This window comes from Dermochelys coriacea, chromosome 19, assembly GCF_009764565.3.
Source record: "Dermochelys coriacea isolate rDerCor1 chromosome 19, rDerCor1.pri.v4, whole genome shotgun sequence".
In the NCBI taxonomy this organism is placed as follows: Eukaryota; Metazoa; Chordata; order Testudines; family Dermochelyidae; genus Dermochelys; species Dermochelys coriacea.
Window position 1 is genome coordinate 9,881,969 of NC_050086.2, and position 11,877 is coordinate 9,893,845.

Here is an 11,877-nt window from a genome sequence, read left to right on the forward strand (position 1 = left end):
TCTGTTTCTTTCAGATATTGTATGTTAAATCTTCCCCTTTCCAGAATCTGATACATTTCATACGCACAAAGAAATCCAGTGGGTGCATTTTATCTGAAATATTTTGGTTAATTACTTTTTTAAGCTGCCTTAAAAAGGCACAAAATAGGCTGGGCCTAATTCTTCTTTCATGGACAACAGTGTGAATCGGGAGTAAATCCACTTAAGTCAGTGGAAAGAAAAGGAGTACTTGTGGCACCTTAGAGACTAACAAATTTATTAGAGCATAAGCTTTCGTGAGCTACAGCTCACTTCATCGGATGCATTTGGTGGAAAAAACAGAGGAGAGATTTATATACACACACAGAGAACATGAAACAATGGGTTTATCATACACACTGTAAGGAGAGTGATCACTTAAGATAAACCATCACCAGCAGCAGGGGGGGGAAAGGAGGAAAACCTTTCATGGTGACAAGCAAGGTAGGCTAATTCCAGCAGTTAACAAGAATATCAGAGGAACAGTGGGGGGTGGGGTGGGGGGGAGAAATACCATGGGGAAATAGTTTTACTTTGTGTAATGACTCATCCATTCCCAGTCTCTATTCAAGCCTAAGTTAATTGTATCCAGTTTGCAAATTAATTCCAATTCAGCAGTCTCTCGTTGGAGTCTGTTTTTGAAGCTTTTTTGTTGAAGGATAGCCACTCTTAGGTCTGTGATCGAGTGACCAGAGAGATTGAAGTGTTCTCCGACTGGTTTTTGAATGTTATAATTCTTGACGTCTGATTTGTGTCCATTCATTCTTTTACGTAGAGACTGTCCAGTTTGGCCAATGTACATGGCAGAGGGGCATTGCTGGCACATGATTAAGTCAGTGGAGTTACTCTGATGTAAAACTGGTGAAACTGGTGTAAACTCAGGATGAAGCTTATCGGCTTTGAATAGATATTACTGAAGTTTAAAAGGAAATGTTACTATGCTCGGTCTAATCTAACCTAATCTATCATCTTTTTAGATAATGATGCCCCTTCCCATGGTATCTGTTGCTCAGTACAACAGTCCAAATTAATGAGATAGGAAATGCTTTTCATCATGAGCAAGCTTCAAGATATATTTTTAAATGTTTTTAAGAGAGATGGGGCTGAACTATCCCTCATCCCAGATCAAAGCACCACTGAACTTTGTGGGCTCGCAATCTGGATTTGAATTTTCTGGTTGAATCTATTTCTAGTTTTCAGTTGAAAAATAAGAGGCCTAGTTAACAAACCTGAAATTCAGGCCAGTTTAGCTGAAAGTTTGGCTGATGTTTGCAAACATCCCAGTGAGCCTGAGCTGATTTATGATTTTAGGAGAAAATGGCAAAACTCTGATTTTGTCACCTGAGACCTAGGAGATAGGTGGCAGTTTTGAATGTTTTGAGGTTTCTAGAAAAAATTGAGCATGAGAGTGGGGGAACCAACACTTAAGTATAGATTCAATCTGATCATCTCCAAGCCATAATGGCTAAGTTGTCAGCCCCGTGTGGCCCTGTGCTTTGGGGATCATGCACTTCCTGGAATGTAGGGAAAAGAAAAGACTGACAAACTGGCCTGAAGAGCCTTGTGATCTGGGATTCCTGCAGAACCCCCGTCCCAGATGCCAAACTCTTCTGTTGCTCCTTCTTGCAGTATCAAGAGAGCACAGTTGCCAACTTTCACGCAGTAAATAAGCACCCTGACTTTCATAATAAGCCAAAAATCAAGCTAATCCCATTTCAAAACAGGGCCAAAACAAGCCAATCCCTAAGAACCCCAAAACTCTATGTGTCTAGATCCCTGCAGCCCGCAATCTGGGACTGTGGTGGGCCCGCTGTGCACCCCAACTCCCTTCCCCCCTTATCCCTGCTTGCCCTCACTTGCTGGGAGCCGATCAGAAAAAAGAAGCAACAAGCTACAACATGCTACAACAAGCTACAAGCCAAACAAGCAACAAGCTACAAGCCGAAAACTAGCCATCAAGCAACTCGCAAGCCAATTAAGCCAAAAACAAGCCCAATTTCTGCGTTTTTTTCAAGGGTTTGGCATATCTGCAAGAGAGTCAACCCAAGCCCTCCAGATGCCAAAAGCCTCTTAACCACCCCCCTGATAAGCACCACCACCATGCTCCACAGAAACAAACCCAACTAGCTGCCAATCGCCTCTCCAAATCCAGATGTGCAAGTTCGGAATGTCCGCTTGAGCCCCTGGTACATGAACCCCATGGCTAGTTTTAATTGTGGTTGATGAATTGCCCATGCTAACTTCCTGAGGAAACAACAATCCATCGGTGATCTTCTTGAAAACACCATCCTGGCCACTATGGATGTAGAAGCCCTCTACACCAACATTCCACACAAAGATGGACTACAAGCCGTCAGGAACAGTATCTCTTATAATATCACGGCTAACCTAGTGGCTGAACTTTGTGACTTTGTCCTCACCCATAACTATTTCACATTTGGGGACAATGTATACCTTCAAATCAGCGGCACTGCCATGGGTACCCGCATGGCACCACAGTATGCCAACATTTTTAGGGCTGACTTAGAACAACGCTTCCTCAGCTCTCGTTCCCTAATGCCCCTACTCTACTTGCGCTACATTGATGACATCTTCATCATCTGGACCCATGGGAAAGAAGCCCTTGAGGAATTCCACCATTATTTCAACAATTTCCATCCCACCATCAACCTCAGCCTGGACCAGTCCAAACAAGAGATCCACTTCCTGGACACTACGGTGCTAATAAGCGATGGTCACATAAACACCACCCTATACCAGAAACCTACTGACAGCTATTCCTACCTACATGCCTCCAGCTTTCACCCAGATCACACCACACGATCCATTGTCTACAGCCAAGCTGTACGATACAACCGCATTTGCTCCAACCCCTCAGACAGAGATAAACACCTACAAGATCTCTATCAAACATTCTTACAACTACAATACCCACCTGCTGAAGTGAAGAAACAGATTGACAGAGCCAGAAGAGTACCCAGAAGTCTCTTACTACAGGACAGGCTCAACAAAGACAATAACAGAACGCCACTAGACATCACCTTCAGCCCCCAACTAAAATCTCTCCTACGCATCAGCAAGGATCTACAACCTATCCTGAAGGACGACCCATCACTCTCACAGATCTTGGGAGACAGGCTGCTTACAGACAGCCTCCCAACCTGAAGCAAATACTTACCAGCAACCACACACCACACAACAGAACCACTAACCCAGGAACCTATCCTTGCAACAAAGCCCGTTGCCAACTGTGTTCACATATCTATTCAGGGGACAACATCATAGGGCCTAATCACATCAGCCACACTATCAGAGGCTCGTTCACCTGCGCATCTACCAATATGATATATGTCATCATGTGCCAGCAATGCTCCTCTGCCATGTACATTGGTCAAACTGGACAGTCTCTACGTAAAAGAACAAATGGACACAAATCAGACGTCAAGAATTATAACATTCAAAAACCAGTTGGAGAACACTTCAATCTCTCTGGTCACTCGATTACAGACCTAAGATTGGCTATTCTTCAACAAAAAAACTTCAAAAACAGACTCCAACGAGAGACTGCTGAATTGGAATTAATTTGCAAACTGGATACAGTTAATTTAGGCTTGAATAGACACTGGGAGTGGATGGGTCATTACACAAAGTAAAACTATTTCCCCATGTTATTCCCCCTCCCCCCCACACTGTTCCTCAGATGTTCTTGTCAACTACTGGAAATGGCCCTCCTTGATTATCACTACAAAAGGTTTTTTTCCTCCCCTCCTCCCCCCGCTGGTAATAGCTCATCTTAAGTGATCACTGAAGTGAGCTGTAGCTCACGAAAGCTTATGCTCTAATAAATTTGTTAGTCTCTAAGGTGCCACAAGTACTCCTTTTCTCCTTACAGTGTGTATGATAACACCCATTGTTTTATGTTCTCTGTGTATATAAATCTCCCCACTGTATTTTCCACCAAATGTATCCGATGAAGTGAGCTATAGCTCACGAAAGCTTATGCTCAAATAAATTTGTTAGTCTCTAAGGTGCCACAAGTCCTCCTTTTCTTTTTGTGAATACAGACTAACACGGCTGCTACTCTGAAACCTGCCCATGCTGCGAAGCTGTGATTTTATCAATGCTTCTATCCTGGTTTTGGGAAGGGGGGATCTTGGGGTGTCATGATCAGAAAATGAATGTTTTAAATTTTTAGGGCCACTTCACTGTAACGGTAAATCCACTCTGAACAGCAGCCCAAGTAAGGTGTGGCAGGGAGGCTGAAGGGGTTTGTTTGATTGGTGAGAGCTCTCTGCTTCTCAACAGGCAAACTTAAAGCTTCTGTTTCTGTTCTGGTGTGGGCAGAAGAGGACGCTTCCTTGCTCACGTTGCGTCTCACTCATAGAGGTTTAACATGAAGACTGTCCTGCTTGTCACTGCTCTTCTGCTGATGAATTTGATGACTTTAACCTGTGCTACAATGGTAAGACCAGCCCAGATGGTTCTGGTGGAGACCAAATTCCACCAAAACAACAGTTGGGTCAGCTGAGCCCTAATCAGCTAAATGGGGCTGGGTGCTGGGGCAACTGACCGGGTCCATTTGTCTCTGTCATCCTATTTTATTTTATCTTTTTAATCTATGTTTTACCTTAATCTAATTCAATCTGGTTTTTACACCATGCTCACCCCCATAGTATATGAACATCACATGAGTTTTAAAAAGACATTTTATTTACCAGTATTGTTTATATCTTAATTTCTCTCCCTCCAACCCCACCCATAGATGTTATTTATTATTTGTCTTACCATAGCACTTAATGCTTTGCCCATTGTGCTAGGCGCAGTACAAATAATCATCTGTTTATGGTATATCTTTGTCCCTCATTACCGTAGCAGCTGAGCGTCTCATCATCTTTTAAGTGAATCATCTGATGAATCATCTGATGAAGTGAGTTGTAGCTCATGAAAGCTTATGCTCAGATAAATTTGTTAGTCTGTAAGATGCCACAAGTCCTGCTTTTCTTTTTGCGAACACAGACTAACACGGCTGCTACTCTGAAACCTGTCATCATCTTTAACGTATTTATCCTCACAACACCCCAGTGAGGTGCTTTTATCCCCATATGGATCCCCAATCTCTCCCTTTGCCGGCCCCCTGCATCTGTAAACTAAACAATCCCAGGCCTTTCAATCTCTCCTCACATGGAGGGAGGTCTTTCCAGCCATCTAAGTATTTTTTGTCTCCGGTCTCTAGACCCACTCTGTTCACATATCTTTCTAGAGATAGGGTGGCCCACCCTGCATGTCACCCATCAATTTTGCCACCTCCTTGCTCAACCCCTTCTCCAGATCATTCATAACTAAGTTAAACTGTGATCTCCCGGAACCCGGATCTATTAATTTTTCAGGCATGCCGTGAAGCCCATGTCTTCTTGTAGGCTGTTAAGGAGGTTGGGGGTTTATAGGCAGAGGGACTGAGCTGGGGCTCATATTACAGCTGAATAAAAGGATTAGTGTTTTTCTTTGGTGGGAGAATCGCTCAATGGTATTTGAATTAGTGGAAATTTCAAATGTAATACTGTACGGCTCCATGTGAGATATTTAACGATAAGTTTAAAATGCTGAGAGGTGCCTAGAGGGGTGACTAGGCGGTGGATAAACTGAATTAATCAACAGGCTGCAATGCAAATCCCTGTATTTGCAGGTGTAGACACTGACTAATCAAAAATAATAATAAGGACTCAGGCTCAGCTACTCATTTAGTCTAAGGCCCCCCCAATCCTGTAATTTTTCGAAGGTTGACAGATCCCTGCAGCCTCCCAGAGCCCTGCTGACTTCAACGGTACTCAGTGCAGGTGCAGTCCTTTGCCCACCCTTTGTAAATTGCAGGATTGGAGCCTTATTGTCTATGCAAGTAGGTCAGAGGAGGGCAAACTACAGCCTTCAAGCCATTTTAAGCCAGCCCATAAGCCACACCATGCGGCTCGGCCCTGCTCCAGCACTCCGGACGGGGCATTGGTGTGACGAAGCGGGACTGTTCTTAATGTTTCCTCTGAATATTGTGGGGGTGCCTCAGTTTCCCCTATGCAGTTCCTAAGTATCTAGGTGGTGGGATAAGGGTGTATGATCGTTGCAGAGCCCTAGAGGACAGGTGTGTGCAGGGGTCTGGACACAGAGAAAGGCCGACATTCTGTTTCCTGGCACCTGATGGCCTTCCCCCCTGCAAGGTGAGAGCTAAAGGGTTGGGGAACAAAGGAATCAGGTGACCTCCTGGCCCGGGAAAGGGACAAAGCCCAGAGGAGGGGGGGCTGGAGAGAGTTTGAGTTTGGGGCTGGCAGGGGACATGGAGTGAAGTGCAGATGTGGTTGTCTGGCTCACTGCCCCCCCAAAATGGACCCGGCTGAGGGGTCCTGTTCTCTGCACCTACAAGCTCTGTTCTAGATCATGTTCATGTCGTCCTAATAAACCTTCTGTTTTACTGGCTGGCTGAGAGTCACGTCTGACTGCGGAGTTGGGGGGCAGGACCCTCTGGCTTCCCCAGGAGCCTGCCTGAGTGGACTGGCTGTGGGAAGCGCACGGAGGGGCAGAGGATGCTGACTGCTCCGAGGTCAGACCCAGGAAGGGGGGAGCCGGGTGAGCTGTGTGTCCTGCAGACAGGCTGCTCCCAGAGAGGAGACTTCCCCGGAGCCCTGCCTGGCTTCGTAGGGAGCAGTTCCAGAGCATCACCCGGGGACTCCGTGACAGTTGGGTTGGGGGCCGGGGTGCTGGGTTGGGGGCCGCACCATGTGGCTCCTGGAAGCCGCGGGATGGCCCCGCTCCGGCTCCTATGTGCTCCAATGGGAGCCGGAGAAGAGACATGGCACTGATTCTGGGAGCCATGTGAAGTAAGCGCTGCTCGGAGCCAGCAACCCTTGAGCTTCTCCCCACACCCCAACCCCCTGCCCCACCTGTGATCCCCCTCCTGCTCTCCAAACCCCTTGATCCCAGCCCAGAGCACCCTCCTGCACCCCAAACCTCTCATCCCCAGCCCCACCCCAGAGCCCGCACCCCCAGCCGGAACCTGCACCCCTTCCTGCACCCCTGCCTCAGCCCTGATCTCCCTCCTGTCCTCCGAACCTCTCGGTCCCAGCCCACAGCACCCTCCTACACCCCAAACCCCTCACCCCCAACCTCACCCCAGTGTCCGCACCCCCTCCCACACCCCAACCCCAATTTTGTGAGCATTCACGGCCCGCCATACAATTTCTATTCCCGATGTGGCCCTCGGGCCAAAAAGTTTGCCCACCCCTGTGCTAGACACTCCAGTAGCGGGACCAGATGAGTACCTAAGATAGATAGAATTCATGCTTCAGGACATGTCAACCATTAACTAATGGGGGTTCAGAAGAAATTTTCTCTATGGACGACCTGCCTACTGCAGGGTTTCTTGCACCTTCCTCTGAAGCAGCTGGGAATGGCCACTGTTAGAGCCTTGGCTAAATTGCCCCTAGTTTGATAGAGTCAGGTAGTTTTGATGTTCCTCCTTGGAAAAAGCAGGCCCTTCCTTTCCCATTGTTTTCCCAGTGCTCTTATTCCTCTCGGTGTGATTTTTTCCCAACCATTTTTCTCTGCAGCTGATCTCACCTTCCCAGCCTGCCTCAGTGAGGTGGGAGCAGGGAGAGCTGAACTAGATGGCCTCCTAAGGTCTCTTCCAGCCCTGATTTTCTATGATCACTGGGTCTCTTCCCATGTCATGGTCTAGTTCCACAGCCATTGCTGTTGTCAGAGTCCCCGCTGACCTCTGGATGGCAGGTACATAGGTTCCTCGTCCACCCCCTCCCACACACAATTTCCAAGAGTGTTTCGCTAGACGAGATACGAGAACAAACACCACATGACAGATAGTAATCAACCGTACTGCTAGGAGAAAAGGAGTACTTGTGGCACCTTAGAGACTAAGAAATTTATTTGAGCATAAGCTTTCGTGAGCTACAGCTCACTTCATCGGATGCATTTGGTGGAAAATACAGAGGGGAGATTGATATACACACACAGAGAACATGAAACAATGGGTTTATCATACACACTGTAAGGAGAGTGATCACTTAAGATAAGCCATCACCAGCAGCAGGGGAGGGAAAGGAGGAAAACTTTTCATGGTGATAATCAAGGTGGGCTATTTCCAGCAGTTAACAAGAATATCTGAGGAACAGTGGGGGGTGGGGTGGGGGGAGAAATAACATGGGGAAAGAGTTTTACTTTGTGTAATGACTCATCCATTCCCAGTCTCTATTCAAGCCTAAGTTAATTGTATCCAGTTTGCAAATTAATTCCAATTCAGCAGTCTCTTGTTGGAGTCCGTTTTTGAAGTTTTTTTGTTGAAGAATAGCCACTCTCAGGTCTGTAATCGAGTGACCAGAGAGATTGAAGTGTTCTCCAACTGGTTTTTGAATGTTATAATTCTTGACGTCTGATTCGTGTCCATTTATTCTTTTACGTAGAGACTGTCCAGTTTGACCAATGTACATGGCAGAGGGGCATTGCTGGCACATGATGGCATATATCACATTGGTAGATGCGCAGGTGAACGAGCCTCTGATAGTGTGGCTGATGTGATTAGGCCCTATGATGGTATCCCCTGAATAGATATGTGGACAGAGTTGGCAACGGGCTTTGTTGCAAGGATAGGTTCCTAGGTTAGTGGTTCTGTTGTGTGGTGTGTGGTTGCTGGTGAGTATTTGCTTCAGGTTGGGGGGCTGTCTGTAAGCAAGGACTGGCCTGTCTCCCAAGATCTGTGAGAGTGATGGGTCGTCCTTCAGGATAGGTTGTAGATCCTTGATGGTGCGTTGGAGAGGTTTTAGTTGGGGGCTGAAGGTGATGGCTAGTGGCGTTCTGTTATTTTCTTTGTTGGGCCTGTCCTGTAGTAGGTGACTTCTGGGTACTCTTCTGGCTCTGTCAATCTGTTTCTTCACTTCAGCAGGTGGGTATTGTAGTTGTAAGAATGCATGATAGAGATCTTGTAGGTGTTTGTCTCTGTCTGAGGGGTTGGAGCAAATGCGGTTATATCGTAGAGCTTGGCTGTAGACAATGGATCGTGTGGTGTGATCTGGATGAAAGCTAGAGGCATGTAGGTAGGAATAGCGGTCAGTAGGTTTCCGATATAGAGTAGGAGGCGCTCAGGCACGCATGGAATAAGAACCTACAGAGAATAACACATACAAATAATGGGACAAAATGAAGAAAGAACTAAATTCTTTTCCAGTTGCACTGGTGCAAATCTAGAGGGGCTCCAGAGAGGGTGTCCACTGACTTGCTCCAGGTTTACATCAACGTAACCAAAAGGAGAAACTGGCTCAGAAAAGATAAGTGCGGCTCCCATGTAGTGGGCTGGTCTGACAGGGAAGTGGTAGAAGTTTCTACAACTGAATCACTGCAGAGTAGATGGGGCAAAGCCCCTGCGTGACCCAGCAGGTCTCTTCTATTTCTCCTTTTTATAGTTTGCTCTTCCTGTCTGTTGAGAACCTCTCTTGCTTTTCTCTGGATTTCCTCTGCAGTCAGGTGCACTGTGGGCGTGCAAAAGGACTGCTACATAACAGGAAGCTGGTTTCAGGGCTGGAATTGTTTTGTTCACACAATGTCATGCATGCATGGGAAACCACAGCCTTGAGGTCTTGGCTGCATAGTGTGGGAGACTTGCAGATCCTCAGCAAGATATCTGCTCTGCTGGCTGGAACAGAGGACCCTTCTCAAGCCAAACTGGTCCAACTAGAATTCTGCTGGGACACGTTCTAGCCGCAGAGAGAGCAGGGTGGGTCTAGGTAGCACGGCTTAGATTGAGCACATGGCTAGAATGGGGGGAGTTCTGAGCCCCTCACAAACACTTGGTAGCACTGAGAACGTCACTTCCCCTGTGTGCCTTAATTCCCTCCTCTGTTAAACAGGGATAATGACACTTATGTACCTACGGTGAGGACTGATTGCTTACAGATTGTAAAGCAGCAGAATGAGGAGAGGAAGATACTGAGGATTCTTTAACACTGTCCCTTAGGGTAGGGTGGGAGCTGAGAATGGTGGTACTCTGCCTGCAGCCTCAGACTACATCCCTCACCAAGGGAACTGTATGTCTCTGATACATGACATTTAAAATTCCCGTCCCTCTTGGCTGGGCAGGGTTCTCTGCCCCAGGAGGTCCCAGAGTCACAACCTGAGGCTCGATTTTAAAATGGGACAGATGCTGTTATGACCATTAACAACATGTGCAAGGTGAGATCAGGATAAACGAGCCTCATGCTTCAAGACGCAAGCTGGTTGCCCGGTGGGGTCAGGAAGGAGCTCCCACTACTGCCTATGCAGCATTGCACAATTGCTCAGGTTCATTAAGGTTCTTTGTCCCTTTCTCTGAAGTATCAGGCACCGCTCAGGGCCAGAGGCGGGATACTGGGTTATGAGGACCAATCGGTTAGAGCCATTATGGCAAATCCCACATTCATATCTTGATCTGAATGAGGAAGGCCCAGTATCCTCACAGCTACTCAGCATGGGGCTGCCTGGGAATGACACAGATGCACTGCCTTACTCTTAATAGCCTTTCTGATTGCTCTTCCAGCAAAAATCCACTACGACAAGTAAACAGAACCACGGCACACCCTGCTGCATCCCACCTTCTCTTTTGCTGGTGTCTGCCTTGGCAGCAATTTACCTCCTCCAAGCAAAATGAGCCCTTCACTCCCCTGAGAGATGTCAACACTGCCTTCAGCCTGCCACCATCTCAGCGTCTCCTGCTGGGAACCCTGCTGCAGCCTGACAATCCGCGTAACCCAGCCAGCACAATGGCTAAAGCTGAAGTCTTCCCCCAACACACCCCCTGCACACTTCTCTTCGCAGCCATCGGCTTCTTTCTTTCTTTTCTTTCTTTCTTTTCCCATCAGAGCCATTCATTCCACCAAGTGCGATGGAATCCCAGCAGCAGAGTCCAGCTTTGCATGGAGCTTCCCATTAGAATCATATTGGATAGGCAGATGCATGTCTCACCGCAACACCCGAGGAGCCTTATCATTGATTGACCAGCTCCTGTGCAGAATGAGTCTCCCCAAAGAGACAGAGATTACAACAAGAGTGTGTTTTGTTCCATGCTTGTGTATGTATTGCACTAATCTGAAGATCCCCAGCAGCGGGTGGCAATCCCCATTCCATGAATGCTTTGGGACCTTTCTGATCCCTGCAGAGTGGCAGCCAGCTCAACCTAATAAAATGAAAGACAAGCTTTCTTACTGCCGAGTGTGTGTCATCATCTTCTTTTGAATCAAAGCTGAATCAAATTCCTCTAGACCAGTTGTTTTTAAACTTTTAGGCTGCGTTCCCCTTTCCAAATAATGTCATCTCCCACATATCCCCATCTGAGATAGGGTCATACTATTCCTATGGTTAGATTGCCAAGTTTTACTAAATAAAATGCATTGTCCAACATTACAGGATTTTTCTCGCATACCCCCTGACGAGAGCTCGTGTACCCCTAGGAGTCTGCGTACCCCAGTTTGAAAACCACTGCTCTAGACACACAGGGCCAGAGATGTAGCTGAGGTCACTCTGAGTTCAGTGAAATTACAGCAGGTATGAATTTGGCCTGAGCGTCCTTCAGTTGTCCATTTCACCCTCACATAAATACCCTCAGGACACAGTGACAGTGCAAACCCAGACAAAGAGGCTAAAACCTTATCTACACATGACCTTGCGCCAATCTACTTAAAATCAGTTTCAAAACCAAGCTATTTAAACACAGACAACCCCTTATACGGCCACACATATCAGTTTAAAGCTGGGTCTAGCGGCTTATTTACACCTGTACCTTTACTGATGCAAGCTAGAGCAATACAAGCCAGACTTAAATACATTATGCACACA

The 11,877-nt window shown here is 46.9% G+C and overlaps 1 long non-coding RNA gene across 1 annotated transcript; it reads left to right on the forward strand.

Annotated features, from left to right (window-relative positions):
• Positions 1-4,106: 4,106 nt before the first annotated feature.
• Positions 4,107-11,251, forward strand: LOC119845540. Its single transcript, XR_005289628.2, has 2 exons — positions 4,107-4,480; positions 10,583-11,251. It is a non-coding gene; the product is annotated as an uncharacterized LOC119845540 (long non-coding RNA).
• The last annotated feature ends 626 nt before the right edge of the window (positions 11,252-11,877 follow it).